General features: G+C 43.1%; 2 protein-coding genes across 2 annotated transcripts in view; both read left to right on the forward strand.

The window, feature by feature from the left end:
• The window catches only part of LOC122913329 (zinc finger protein 58-like), a 46,960-nt gene that overhangs the window by 30,772 nt on the left and 1,917 nt on the right, over nucleotides 1-14,271 (forward strand). The gene's annotated exons all lie outside the window — the stretch shown is intronic.
• LOC122911699 (zinc finger protein 345-like) overlaps nucleotides 10,615-14,271 on the forward strand; it is a 42,170-nt gene continuing 38,513 nt past the window's right edge. The window contains exon 1 of the mRNA XM_044256669.1: nucleotides 10,615-10,667. The gene's annotated coding sequence lies outside the window, so the exon portion shown is untranslated. The remainder of the gene's footprint in view (nucleotides 10,668-14,271) is intronic.

Consider the following 14,271-nt stretch of genomic DNA (forward strand, 5'->3'; position numbering starts at 1 on the left):
AGGTGCAGGGACCTCAGGATATATTGGGTACCTTGTGAAGAGGGATCTGTCCACATCTACGGGGCCTGCAGGCACGTCTGATGAAAAGAACTTGACTTAGCTTCTGGTCTGGAGAGGCTACTAAAAGTTCACTCTAGAGATTCCTTCTAAGAAGTTCCAGCAAAGCAGATTCTAGAAGGTCTGTATGATCAGTCATTATTCTTGCTGAGCTTATGCAGGCCAAGTTTGTGAAAATTGGACTGGTTTTGAAAATGAATTCATCTTAATTTGTCTATCTCTGGTAATAAGGGTGATGTTCAAGAGAAATTATGTTTCAGTAACACATCTTTGCAGATGTTAAATCCTAGTTCTGGTTATCTTTGAATGTTGTTTTCCTGAGCTAAACAACCCGAGATAAACGTCAGAGAGATTGCCACACTAGTTTGTGTATAGACAGTCTCATTGCTTGTTTTTCTGTGGAGATAATAACCCCATGGGCATATGATGATTTGAACAGCTGAAAAATGGGATAGATTTCCCTAGAATTGCATATCTGAGCTAGGACTTGGACCAACTCTGAGACTCAGAAGGACAGAATCACTTCTTAGAAACTGGAGTGTACCCTATTCCATGGGATAAACTAGGACTTGTGGAGATAATAGATAACCCACTTTCCCTATGATTCAATTGGATGATGCACTGGGAATACCCTTACCTTTTGAGACAAGTTTTCTCCCACTTGTTAATGTATCAAATGTATTTAGGATATTCTTTTTTTTTAAGATTTTATTTATTTATTTGAGATGGAGAGAATATTTATTTGAGAGGAGAGAGGTCAGTGGGAGAAGCAGATTCCCTGCTAAGCAGGGAGCCAGATGTGGGACTCGATCCTGGGACTCCAGGATCATGACTTGAGCCGAAGGCAGTTGCTTAGCCAACTGAGCCACCCAGGCACCCTAATTATGATATTCTTAAGGCTAGACCTCAAAGAGGGTTTTTGATGCTTTGTTCCTTAGTAATATATGTCTTAGGAGCTCTTTCTATTTGATGAAGTCTTAGAATATAGATAAGGTTCAATGATGTAGAGTTCGGAGCTGACGGACAGGAAAGAATTCTTGAGACATCTTTGGTGCAAAATGGTGGTTTATTAAAGCACAGGGGCAGGACCCATGGGCAGAAAGAGCTGCTGCCCCGGGGGTTGTGAGGAGTGGTCCATTATATGCTTGCAAGTTGGGGGGGTTGTTTAGGGATGATATAAGTCTCTAAGGAATTTTGGAAGCAAGGTTTCCAGAACCTTTAGGGGCTAGCAGTTTTTGGGAAAAAGGGTATTTATTACCAGTAATAAGACCTTTTTGTGAGACCCTTTAGATGTATATCTGTGGGCCATATGCTTGGGAATGATTGTCAACACTATCTTGGAGGGTTTAGAGATAAAGTTTCCAAAGGAATTGTTAAAGTAGACTTCCAGGGTCCTGGCTGGGGGAAGATATCAGTCAGGCTAGGATTGTTAGCAAAGCCTTAAGGTGGGGGTAGTTGAGTCCCTAGAGGAATGTCCCTCTGCCTGTTTTAAGGGCTTGTCAATAGATAAGAAAACTTAATAATTTTTCTTCTGCCTCTGTTTCCCATATCATATTGATGTAACACTACAAGTAGAGACTTTAGTCAACCATAAACATCCCTCCTGGTAAAAGGAGTCTCAAATCTCCCAATGGGACAGTGCCTGACTGGAATGACTTCACATCAGGATCAGAGTGTCTTAGAGACCAAAAGCCCCCAATAGATGATGGGAGGCCAACTTATTAAATACTGGGATGTGCTTATAGATATGCCTGAAATATACTTAAAACCTATCAAGCTTTAAACTTAGCTACTCTAATGCCTGACCCTGACCATCATACTTCTACAGAGCATAACTGTCTAGAGATTACTGATGTTTTTATTCTAGTCAATGAGAAGCTGGAAATTCCCCTCTCAAAATTTGAGACAGCAGTTAGTTTACTGGTGGCAACAGTTTCATGGAAAAAGGAACAGGAAAAATGGGTGTGCTGTAGTACTCACTTGTGCTTTGCAATTGACCAAGCCTTAAAAATTAATATTTATACTGACTCCAAATATGCTTTCCTAGTCCTGCATACTCATGGAGCAATTTGGAAGAAGAAGGGATTGTGATCAAGCCATAAATCCCCAATCAAATATGGGCTGAAATTGCTACTCTTCTTAAGGCTGTACACATACCCAAGGAGGTAGCTGTAATTCACTTCAAAAGGACATCCAAAGGACATGACCTTGGAATCTAAAGGAAACAGTGTGGTAGACGATGCAGCCAAGCAAGCAGCACAGAATAAACAAATATGAAGTCTTGTACCGTCTGAACTCCAAGAAAGTCCATAAGACCAGTCTTTTCAGACTGAGAAATTCACATAGCCCAGGAACAATGATATTCAACAATGCACAGGACTGTCTCATTGATAATGAAGGAAAAGATCTTTATACACAAAAATAAGCAGTGGAAGGTAATACTGGGTTTACACCAGGCTACTGATTTGTGTAGAAATTCCACGGAGGTAAGGAAAAAAAAAAAAAAAAAAAAAAACTTTGCTAAGAAAATTGGTCTCTAGATTTGGACTCTCTTGGTCCCTACAAAGTGACAGAAGACTGTCTTTTATGACACAAATTCAAAAGATGACCCCCCAAAACTGCAGAGCCCTTGATTCCTTGACTGCAGTTAAAGTGATGAAGTTTTAGAACATAGGTGAGGTTCAGTGGGGTGAGGTCCAGAGCCGATGACCAAGACAGAATTCTTGACACATCTTTGGTACAAAATTGTGGTTTATTAAAGCACGGGGACAGGTCCCTTGGGCAGGAAGAGCTGCTGCCCTGATATCCTGAAAAGTGACTGATTATATACACAGGAGTTGGGTAGGTGAGGACAAAGGGGGTGTTCAGAAGGACTGTCACGGTAAAGAAGACTGTCAGGATACTGAAGGCATGGTTATTGTCAGGCCAAGGCTGTTTTCCCCTCTAATGAGGCACTAACATGAAGACAGTTGGGCGTTTCCTGGTGGAATGTCACATCCCTCCTATCACACATCCTTGTCAATGAGCTTTAGCTTTAGAAGAAATTTAACTTTATTTACATTTCCTTCCACATCAGCCTCTTTCAGTTTTATGGAGGGGAGGGTGATGTTAGGGCTTTAGGAGCTGCGTTAATTGTCTCAGAAAGTTACGCTGTTGATAAGCTTCTTTGTTGTAAATCACTAGGACATTTGTAGATGGAGGGAGACTCCTGTCTTGCAGGATTGTGATCTCTACAACTTACCTATTTGTTTTTCTTTTAGGGCAGCCAGGAGTGCCTGAGGTATGTCATATGTGTCACCAAGGTGGGGTGGGTGGGTGTAAGGTGCCAGATTTTCCTTTGTCGTCAGCCAGCCTTCTGCTCCCTCATCAAAAGGAGGCCTCAAATTAGATGGCTGTCTGCTAGGGGGACTCAGTGGCTATGTGGCTCTAATTTGTGTCCATGGCTTCACTCAGGCTGGAGGGTCCCACTGTGCTCTGGGTTTTGCCTGGATGCACAGATGCATTATTAACACCATGACCAACCAGTCAACTTTCTAAGTGTAGTTTTATTTTTGTTTCCTTAATTAATTAATTTATTTGACAGAGAGAGCACAAGCAGGGGGAGTGGGAGAGGGGGCTCTCTCTGACATGGGGCTCTATCTCAGGACCCTGAGATCATGACTCAAGCTGAAGGAAGATGCTTAACAACAGAGCCACCCAGGTGTCCCTAACCTTACAAAGTTAAAACTCGTGGACGCATTCTGTGTCTCATTGGTACTACCACTTAATTTTTTTTTTTTTTTCCTCTTTGGGACTGGAGGTGGTTGTTTGACAGAGGAAAGCACTTAAGTACATGATCAAAGCCCTAAATGACTCTCAGAATACCATTTCTCTACTAAATACTTAAGTAACAGGAATGCATGAAGCAGTTTTGCTGACTAGAAAGGTGTTAGATGTTGTAACAGCTGCACAAGGTAGAACGTGTGCTATCCCGAAAAGAAAATGCTGTGCACACAGTCTAGATGACCACGAAAGTATTTCTGGGTTTCTAACAGACATGGACAGTCAGATTGGCATGCAACAATCACTCTTCTTCATTCAATGCTTAGTGCAACTCCTAGAGTCCAGGAGATTTTGTCAGCTAACAGAGGACTTTATTTAGGGTTCTTTTTGTGTTCGTTTTGTCCCAAGTTTCCCCACTCGGTGCTGAGATGCCTTACCTGCCATGACTTCAAGTCCACAGATGATCCTTTCCACCCAAGATGTCCACACATGCAGTCTCCCTTGGATTCAGCTGCTTCTGCTTCATAAGTCATGTCTGTATAAGCCCCAGATGACCAATGTTGACCCATAGGTAGGGACATCACTATGTATCTATTCAGCAGGTAGAAGTTACAAAAGATGAGAACTTGCACTCTGAGCAACCTTCAAGATTTAAGGGTAGAAACTGTTCATTGGGGGGGGTGATATGAGAAATAAATGTGAAGAAAGATTATTATATTTTTCCTCACAATTACAGCCCACTGACAAGTCCTTGATATAGGCAGAGTAGCTCTCCCTCCAGGGATACAACTGTCTCCCAGCTTAACATTTTGCCAAAGGCAAAAGGCAATCTTAGCCCAACACCCAGGATCCTGTAAATCTCCTTTAACATATAAAAACTGCTTTGGTACCATCCTTTTTCTCTACCCTACATGTTGGCAATCATCCTCCAAACTTATGACCCACCCATCTACATCTGAAGGGTCTCATGCCTGAGATTTTATGAAACAGTAATAAATGACCTTTCCTAACAATAGCTAGCTCCCTCAAGGTGTTGGAAACCTTGTTACCAAAATATCTGGGAGACTTAAGGTATCCCTACCTTCCTCGGAACATGAAAGTGTATAATAGATCACTTGTCCTTCCTAATCCCAGGCAACTCTTTCTGCCCACAGGTCCTGTCCTCCAGCTTTAATAAAACCACATTTATACCAAAGGCCTCTCAAGAATTCTTCATTGGCCATCAGTATTGGAATCCTAATGCCTTTTCTGCCTCATCTATTGGGAAAAGAGATGACGCCAGACATTAACTTTTGAGATTATGAAAAGTTGCCCCAAAGGATTGGCAAACCGTTGTTGGACATGCATTTCCTATTTCCTGCGAATATATATGCCCTGTTTGAAATTCTCAATCCTCCCTCCTCCTCCTGTCACAGTGGCACGGAAGCTCTAGTAGCCTGTCTCTGAGACTCATGTCCTTCAGTTTCCCATAATTAAGTTTTTTTTTAGTCTCCTTAAACTGTCTTACATCTTTTTAAATTATAAATAGGCCAAAATGAGGATGGAGCAAGAAAACCAAGTTTTTCTCTCCTAAATTCACTTCTGCTGAATGACCGGATTTCCATGTTTCAGACCCCAAATCTAATGTCAACGCAGAGCGCGGGATCAAGAGGAACAGCAGCTTCATTGCTTCACTCACAAAAGAGGCCTCAGCAGGTCGGGCCAGCAAACCCACAGCATACCCGGTGGAAGGGGGTGGGGTTTGTAGGGAAACAGAGGATCTCACCAGTTTCCACAAGAATTGTTCACCGTGTTTTCAGGGCGGAACCAGGTGTCTGAAACAAAGAAGGACTGAGAAGGAGAGATGGGAGGTGTTTGCACAGGGAAGGTTTGGAGGGGAGAAGCAAAGGGTCATTTAATTTGAAATCGAGTCTCCTTGAAGCATTAACGCAGCCATTTTCATTTCTGTTCAGCTTGATGCTCTGAAGTGGTTTCCATTTCAGTCACCAGGACAACTGTAGGAAGACCACTTCATATGTTCCAGTGAGAAACTATTCAGTATTTTCTGGAATGGTTAAAATAATGAAAAAGGCTAAAACACCATATTTCGTGGGGAATGTTGAGGAATCTGAATTCTCCTATAGTGCTGATGGTATGGAAAACGTACATTCAGTTTGGAATACTATTTTGGAGTTACATATGAAAATAAACATTTACCTAATGAAGGGGAGCATTTTGGCCGCCTAAAATATGTCTCTGGCCTAAGGATTACATGAGGCTGGTATTTTAAAGAAAGGGTAAAAGAAAAGCTCTGAAACCCAGGTTTCCCTTTGTGAGAGACTTTGCATTGATAAGGGAAAACTTCATTTTAAGGGTGTCTCCTCCTGTGTAGCAGAAAGAGGGAGAAGGGGTCAGTCTCCAGAAACTCTGATCAGTGGAGAAGACGTGGATCTAAATGTGGTCACAACCACAGCCTTGGTTTCTCTTCTTCTCGGGATCTCCTACCCAGATGCTTTCCAATAGCATCACCTGTGCAGTTTCAAGAAGGATCTTATCTGCTGCTCCTCCCCCTCAGATTCTACCCATTCATTTGGTAGAAACAACACTGTTGTGTTACTAAGGGTGGCAGGAGATTCTCAGTGGGCCAGAGGTAAGCACGAGGGCTTCTGGTGGTTTTATGGGAGTGGAGACCAGAGTTTGGCCCACAGAGAGGTAAGGTGGTCTCTGCTGCGTGAGTCTGGGAGGGTCAGGTCCATGCAGTGCATGGGTCCGTGTGTTGAAGCTGAATTTGTGGGCATTCAGTGGAAGGGGAGCCCCCTGAAAACTGAGAAGAAAAATTCAAAATTTAGTCTGGCAGTAGGAGCTTATTTGAATAGCTCCTGACACAATGGAGTAAGAATTTGAGCCTTTTCTGTGTTTCCCTGTCCTGGTCCAGGGAAGCAGGTTTGGTAAGAGAAATCTGTGTTCTTGGGAGGCTGACCCACCTAGCAGGGAATCCCTGTCTCGGCCCCAGGCCCATTCCGGATTTCCCCCCCTTTCCCACCGTCCATGGTCACAAGAGTGGCACAAATGCGGAAGTAAAAGTGTATAAACTCCCCCCTTTGTTTGTGCCCAGGGCTCAGACCCTGGGAGAATGGTCACCCTCCTCTGAGCCTGCTGGTGTTAAATAAACTCCAATCCCCATGATCTCTCAGGGCCGCTCGGTTCTTCTGCAGGATCCAACCCGGTCCCAGAACAGTTTCCAGGTGCACAGGCTCCGTTGGTGACCTGAAGGGTGTTTTCTCCTGATGCTGCTGTGATTTCTCCACAGATATCTTGTGAGAAAGAAAGCTAGAGGGAGGTGGTGGTGAAAGAAAAAATGGACAGTTCAGGTAAGCCTGGTGTCCCAGGAGAGTCCATGTCATGTCTTCCTCCTAAAATTCCTCACTTTTAGAAATTGCAAATGTTGGTTCCTGTAGTTCTGATGATTCTCTCTTCTGTTTTCACTTATTTTGAAGATCTTTCCAGAAATGATACTCAAGGCCAGGTCTATAGAACCCTTCTCTGTATCCCAGATCCTTCTCTCCCGTGTTTCCAACCTACCTTAAATAGGACAGCAGCAGCTGTCACTGGGAGTTAAAGTCCTACAAGCATTGAAAATAGTTTCTGAGTGACAGACGCACAGGGGGAAGCCTTGAGTCTGATTCTGCTGCTGCTGAGGTCTGGTCCGGGGCTGTCAGTGAGGGAAAACCTTTGTCCTTTAGGTCCCATGTGCTTGCTTTTCTCAGCGCTGTGTACCCAGGGCTCAGAAAATCAAGAAATGAACTCAATGGATTTGGGTCCAGAATAACTCCAGATGTTCTCTGAGAGAAAAGTGTGGGAAGGGGGGTTCTTGAGACTTGCTCTTTAGAAGGTAAAGTAGGTGATAGGTCCCCAAATGATGGGTCCGTGATCAAAGGAGCGAGATGGATACATAGCAAAGGTCAAACAAAGCTTTATTTTGTGCCAAGCATTGAGAATCAAACCGACCGGTCGGGGCCGCCTCTTAGAGAGAGAGCGACCCTCCCCAGCCTCACAGACTAACTTTTATAGAGCAAAGGCCAGGTGGTTGAACCTGGCCACACACAGGTGGCCAATGAGATTGTAACATGCAGAGAAAGTTGCATAGTCATGCTAGGTCACACACAGGTGGTCAATTGAATTACAATTTACCCTATAATAGACATTTGAACTAGCCTATCACCTTGGTCAGAATTGGTGCCCAAAAAGGCATCCAAAAGGTGGGGCCCGCACTCCTTGGTAGCTAGGGAGACAGTATGCACCTCCACTGATTGGATGTCTCCACCTGGCACGACTCATCTTGGAATTCGGGCTCTATTATCTCCACCTGACCTGACCTCCCCTAGTATTTGGGCTCTGTTATCAGGGACTGGTCTACCGTATTTTACTGGTTTCCCAGACTTGCTTTTAAGTAAGCTCTGCTGGGGAGGGGAGACAGGGTCAGTGTAAGTTTTATTGCATAAACAACAAAATCACTGTTTAACCGAGATGGAATCACTCTGGCTAAATAGACCCTTACAGTAGGTATTTTATGTAAAATACACTAATTAAAATATACTAGAGGGGAACCTGGGGGCTCAGTCAGTTAAGCCTCAAGACTGTAGTTTTCCCCTCGGGCCTTAATCTCTGGATCCTAGGATGAGCTCTTCCTTTGGCTGCAGGCTCTGCTGGGAAGCAGCTTGAGATTCTGTCCCTCTTCTTCTCCCTGGCCCTTGCACTAAAGTGTAAATGAATCTGTAATTAAGATTATACTGCCTTGTAGGGGACATGGAGACTCTGTTGTCTAAATGTGGTGTCTCTGCTGGTCAGGTGGGGACCCCGAACCTGGGTCCATGTTTGGATGGAGGAAGTCATGTGGGATTGAAGAGTTCACCTGAGGCAGAACCACACTCTTCGCAGTTCATGGAATATCCTGCGGGAGACAGGAGGCAGGTGGCAGAGGAGAGAGAGAGGCTCTGTGCAAGGAGCAGTGGGTGCGGTGGGGGCTCTTTTTAGTGCGGGAAGGTGAGGAGTTAGGGGGCTCAAGGAAGTTTCCCTCATCTGGGCACTGCCCTGGCTGTCAGTAGTTCATTGGTTAGTTCGGGCCTGTGGCTCCTTTGAGCTGAGGCCCCTGATGGGTCTTTCTGGGTTCAGCAAGGGGGTCACTGTGGGCCGCTCTCCATGCCTTTGCTCAAGCCTGCTTGCCTCAAAGCAGCCCCTACAGAGACTGTAGGTGATTCAACTGTATATATCCTCTGTTTTCATGAGATGCGTAGTCTGAATTCCTGTTTTCAGACCACAAAAAAAAAAAAAAAAAAAAGATGGTGTGTCCTTGGGTGTACCTTGGCAGTGAGATCACTTTTCTTTTTTCTTTTTTTTTTTTTAAAGATTTTATTTATTTATTTGACAGAGAGAGATTACAAGTAGGCAGAGAGGCAGGCAGAGAGAGAGGAGGAAGCAGGCTCCCCGCTGAGCAGGGAGCCCAATGCGGGACTCGATCCCAGGACCCTGAGATCATGACCTGAGCCGAAGGCAGCGGCTTAAACCACTGAGCCACCCAGGCGCCCCTGAGATCACTTTTCTTTATCTCTTCTCCCCAAAAGCATGTTGGACATCATCCTCCATGCATGTCCCCCACTGATACAGATCTGCAGGGTCTTCTGTCCAAGGTTTCACTCAACAGTACTAAGTGATCTCTTCATCACACCAGCCGGCCCTCAAGGTCCTGGGAACCTTGCTTTCAGCTTCCTTGGTGATGGCTGCGCTCCTGAGCCACTCACCATTATAGTGCAGACTGACTTCCTGCTCACACCCCAGTGCAGCACGTCTGACCCGTAGGACCTGTGCATCATCAGAAAGACCACAGCTTTTGCACCAAAGACATGTCAGTAATTGTTTCTTCATCATCCACTCCCATGCCCCAAGATTTCACATCAGAAACATGTCAAGAATTCTTTCTTGACCATTGGCTCCTCTCCTGCATGCCAACAGTTTGCAGTGGACAAAGAAGGCCATGACTTCTGTGTAGTTGATAGAGTTGACTTCTGGGAATGAAAGGAGTGAATATTCTCAACTAGCAGCCCTCTGCCTGATAGGCTTTTCTTTTACTCCACACCCATGTCAGGGAGAAGGAAAGGTAAGGTCTGGCTCTATGTAGTGACACTAACTTCCTCTTCCATCTTAGAGACCATCGTGAACTCTGTCAATGGCCACTTGATGACTGTGATATTTATTTCAGGAACTGCTGACATTCATGGAATTCTCTCAGGAGGAGTGGGGACACCTGACTCACACTCCAAACCTGACTGAGGGTTTTGTTCCTTCCTGTGAAGACTGCCTCTTGGGAGACTTCCCTCTGAATGACTGGAATTTGGATCCAAGCAGAAAGTGAAATAAGGAGGGGTTTGTAGATGGAGAGAAAAATCTTCATGACATTTCTTTTCAGCCTTGGCTTCTCCTTCCTCAAGGTAACATCCCTGTTGTAGATGAGTGGCAGTTCTTAACATCTAGTGACACAGAATGGTGCTGCTCACATCTTAAACTGAAATTTCCCCTGCTTATTACCATGTCTACTACTTGGAAGTGGAGGTCAGGATGTAAACACTGGAAATGCCTCCAGGGACTGTTGGACAACAGCTTTTGGGAAACCATTTTCTAGAATTCTACAGTGTTCCTTCTTCTCTGCTGAACACAAGCCTGATGGGAAGTTAGAATCCGCAGCAATACTCACTTTTCCTTTTCCCTCATAAATGGGTCTCACTGTGTCAAAGCCAGACCAGATTATGTTTTTGGAACAAGAGAAGCAGCTCTGGGATGTGAAGAGAAACGAAACCATCCTTTCTTCTATCCAGGTAGGTGGGAATGAATAGGCAGATGACAGAGGGGAGGTCCAAGTCTGATGGAAGAAGGTAGACCTTAAGCTGTGGTTTGAATCTCTCTCCTTGAATGAAGATTAGTTGGAGACATGCCCACTTTCTTTTTTCTCTCTCTCCCAGAGAGACATCTGCTCTCCAACATTATCAAGCTCTTAGATTTCTCTAGGGATTCTCCTTCAGTTCCAGTGATGGTCTGTCATGTCCACCAGGATGGTCAGGAGACTGCTTGGAAGGAGAGTGCCCCCTAAACTGAGAGTTCTCCTGGTGGGTCAGATGGTTGGACATTTGCCTTTGGCATTGGTCATGATCCAGGGTCCTGGGATCAGGCCCCGCATGGGGTCCCATCCTGGCAGGATCCTGATTCTCCCTCTCCCACTCCCCCTGTTTGTGTTCCCTCTCTCACTGACTCTCTCTGTTATACTAATAAAGTAAAAAAAAAAAACCAAAAACAAAAAACAAAAAACTGAGACTCAGGAACTTCATCAGATAACAAAGCATCTTCCAAAAATGGACAGTGTGTAGTTTTATTTCCCTTCAAAAGTTCTTTTTTTAAAAAAATATTAACTAATAGAGGGGTGCTTGGGTGGCTCAGTGGGTTAAGCCACTGCCTTTGGCTCAGGTCATGATTCCAGGGTCCTGGGATCGAGTCCTGCATCAGGCTCCTCGCTCAGCAGGGAGCCTGCTTCTCTGTCTGCCTCTCCCTGCCACTCTTCCTGCATGTGCATTCTCTATCTCTGTCCAATAAATAAATAAAATCTTTAAACAAAATAAAATATTAACTAATATAGAAACTTCCACTCTCTGTGTTCTATTCCTCAGTGGTGGAACAATGTAATGTCTGCATTTGTTTCCTAGTCTTCCCACATAAATAATGCTATTAGGGAACTAGAGTATTTAGAACTCAGATCTTGTAGCCTTTAATAAAGCCCCAGTCATTACCTAACTCAAAAAATGAATGAGCTTTATGCTTTTTGTCAATAAAGTTATGTGTATATTTGTATGTATTTGGATATCATACATACATACTCTGTGATTCCTACTGCTTAATTTCTTTCCTGGGTGAGTGTTCAGTGAATGTTGCACTCTATCTAGATGAGTTGTCATCAACACAGAATTAATTTCATCAGGATTTGTGGGCGAATTTTGATTCTCTCTGCATGAAAGAAAAGGCTTTCTGGAATTGAAAGTAATTTTGAAACATTTTATAGCTCTGTACCATATTTTGGTATTAAATAAGAAAGATATATTTTATCTTTTTAAAATATTTATTTATTTGACAGACAGAGATCACAAGTAGGCAAAGAGGCAGGCAGAGAGAGAGGAGGAAGCAGACTTCCTACAGAGCAGAGAGCCCAATGTCGGGCCTGATCCCAGGACCCTGGGATTATGACCTGAGCTGAAGGCAGAGGCTTTAACCCACTGAGCCACCGAGGCACCCCTATTTTATCTTTAATTGTAGTACTATATCATGATATGTCTTGGTACCTTCCTCATTCACTTTTGTGCCTTTGGTGAGTATTTTCATTGTGGTTACCTTACAGATTGCTTAAAACAACTTAGAGGTAAAAAAAAAAAAAAAAAAAATTTAAATCTCATACCGTCAATTGCACAGAAAACTCTTCACCCTGTCTCCACCCCTGCACCCACTTTGTTACCGATATCACAGATTCTGTCTTTAGGTCGTGTGCCTTACTACCTACATCAAAGATTTTTATACTCTCTTAAAAATAAAATTCTGTAGCAGAAATAAACATCAGGGATACCTAATTACAATACTTACAACACTACAGGTTTGTGTAATTATCTAAATATTTATGTTTAGAAGACAACTTTGTGTCCTCGTGTGGTTGCAGTTTGCAGTTTCTGTGTAGAATCCTTTTCATTTCATCAAGAGCATGTTCCTTTTTTTTTTTTTTAAAGATTTTATTTATTTATTTCACAGAGAGAGAGATCACAAGTAGACAGAAAGGCAGGCAGAGAGAGAGAGAGAGGGAAGCAGGCTCCCTGCTGAGCAGAGAGCCCCATGCGGGACTCGATCCCAGGGCCCTGAGATCATGACCTGAGCTGAAGGCAGCGGCTTAACCCACTGAGCTACCCAGGTGCCCCAAGAGCATGTTCCTTTTACGTGTCTCAGACGACAGGTCTACTGGTAAACTTAGAGCATTTTTACTTGGGAATGTCTTCGTTTCTACATCTGTGGAAAAGAGTTTTTCCCAATAAAGTATGCTTAGTGGCCATTATTTATCTTGCAGTACCGGAGTACTCATTGCCGGCCCCAGTCCTGTGGTACCCACTGAGAATCATAGAGGAGAAGCTTGCAGTCTTTCCCTGTGGAATAGGTTGGATTTCAGCTTTTCACACATCTATGGTATTCATTGGTTGAGGGGTTTCCTTCTCTCTCTCCGTTGAGGGTTTCTAATGTAACATGTTGTTACATGTAACATGTTTTAATGTAACATGTGCCCATATTGTATTCTGTCTCCCTTAATATGATCATGTCATTTTTGATCTTCATTCTGCTAATGTGGGGTCTTCAGGTTATGGTTTTCTATATGTTGGAGCGCCCTTAATTTCTGGACTGTTTCCTACTTGATGATCTTGTAAAAAGGGAAAATGTGCTGTTGATTCAGATTGCTATTTATTGTGGACTTTGAGTGAGTATTCCTCACAGGTAGAGTTTTGCAAACTTCGTCATTTGTAGTGTCTTTGTCTAGCTTGCATGAGCTGGTAACGCTGGTGCCACAGACAGAATGTTCTGCTAGTTTCCCTGATCATCACTCCTTGGAAATATTTGAGGAGATTTGCAGTCCTTTCTTCTTTAGTGTCTTTCTGTGTATAAACCGAATTCATCCAGCATACAATGTTTGTTTATTGGGAGTTTTTTTCTTTTATTAATCCTTCATTCTGTTTTGTGCTTATAAATCAGTTATTTATTAATTTTTTTGAATGATGGAGTCTAAATTGGTTATACATTTTTTTTTGAAATTCATCTTTTGGTATGAATTTGTGGGCACTGATTACCCATTGTTTTCTTTATAAGTACTTTTATTCCTACAGTCTTTTATACTGTATCTACTTTTACTTCTTCACCTCTCAGTTTAGTCGTTCTCTTCTCTATTATTCTTCATTTAGTTCATGGGTTGTCAATGATGTTGATCTTTTCTGACAAATGACTCTTCCTATGGTTGATATATTCCTATTTTTTTTGTACTCTGTTTGGTTCATTCGAGTTTTCTGTTTTCCATCATTCTGCTAATTTTACACTCATGCAACCCTTTTCCTGATGGTTAGAGATAAAAGAAATTGATTTTTGAGACAGCAAATATGTGTGACCATACCGCAGAATTATATATTAGGATATATGGTCAGTATGTTGTGTGCCATGTTACATTTCCATGGAGAAATGAAGTCCTGATGAGTCCTTCTCAGCATCTTTCTGACATTGTCTGATTGACTTGATGCTTCTATATTAGCATTCAAGGGTATATTCTTCTGAATGTAGTAAGTGCAATGGTTTCATTTTATTTGAAATCTTTCAGCTATATCTTCATCTGACATGCAGAGTTTTCCCCTAAAGTGC

Source organism: Neovison vison, chromosome 7 (genome assembly GCF_020171115.1).
Source record: "Neovison vison isolate M4711 chromosome 7, ASM_NN_V1, whole genome shotgun sequence".
Classification (NCBI taxonomy): Eukaryota; Metazoa; Chordata; class Mammalia; order Carnivora; family Mustelidae; genus Neogale; species Neogale vison.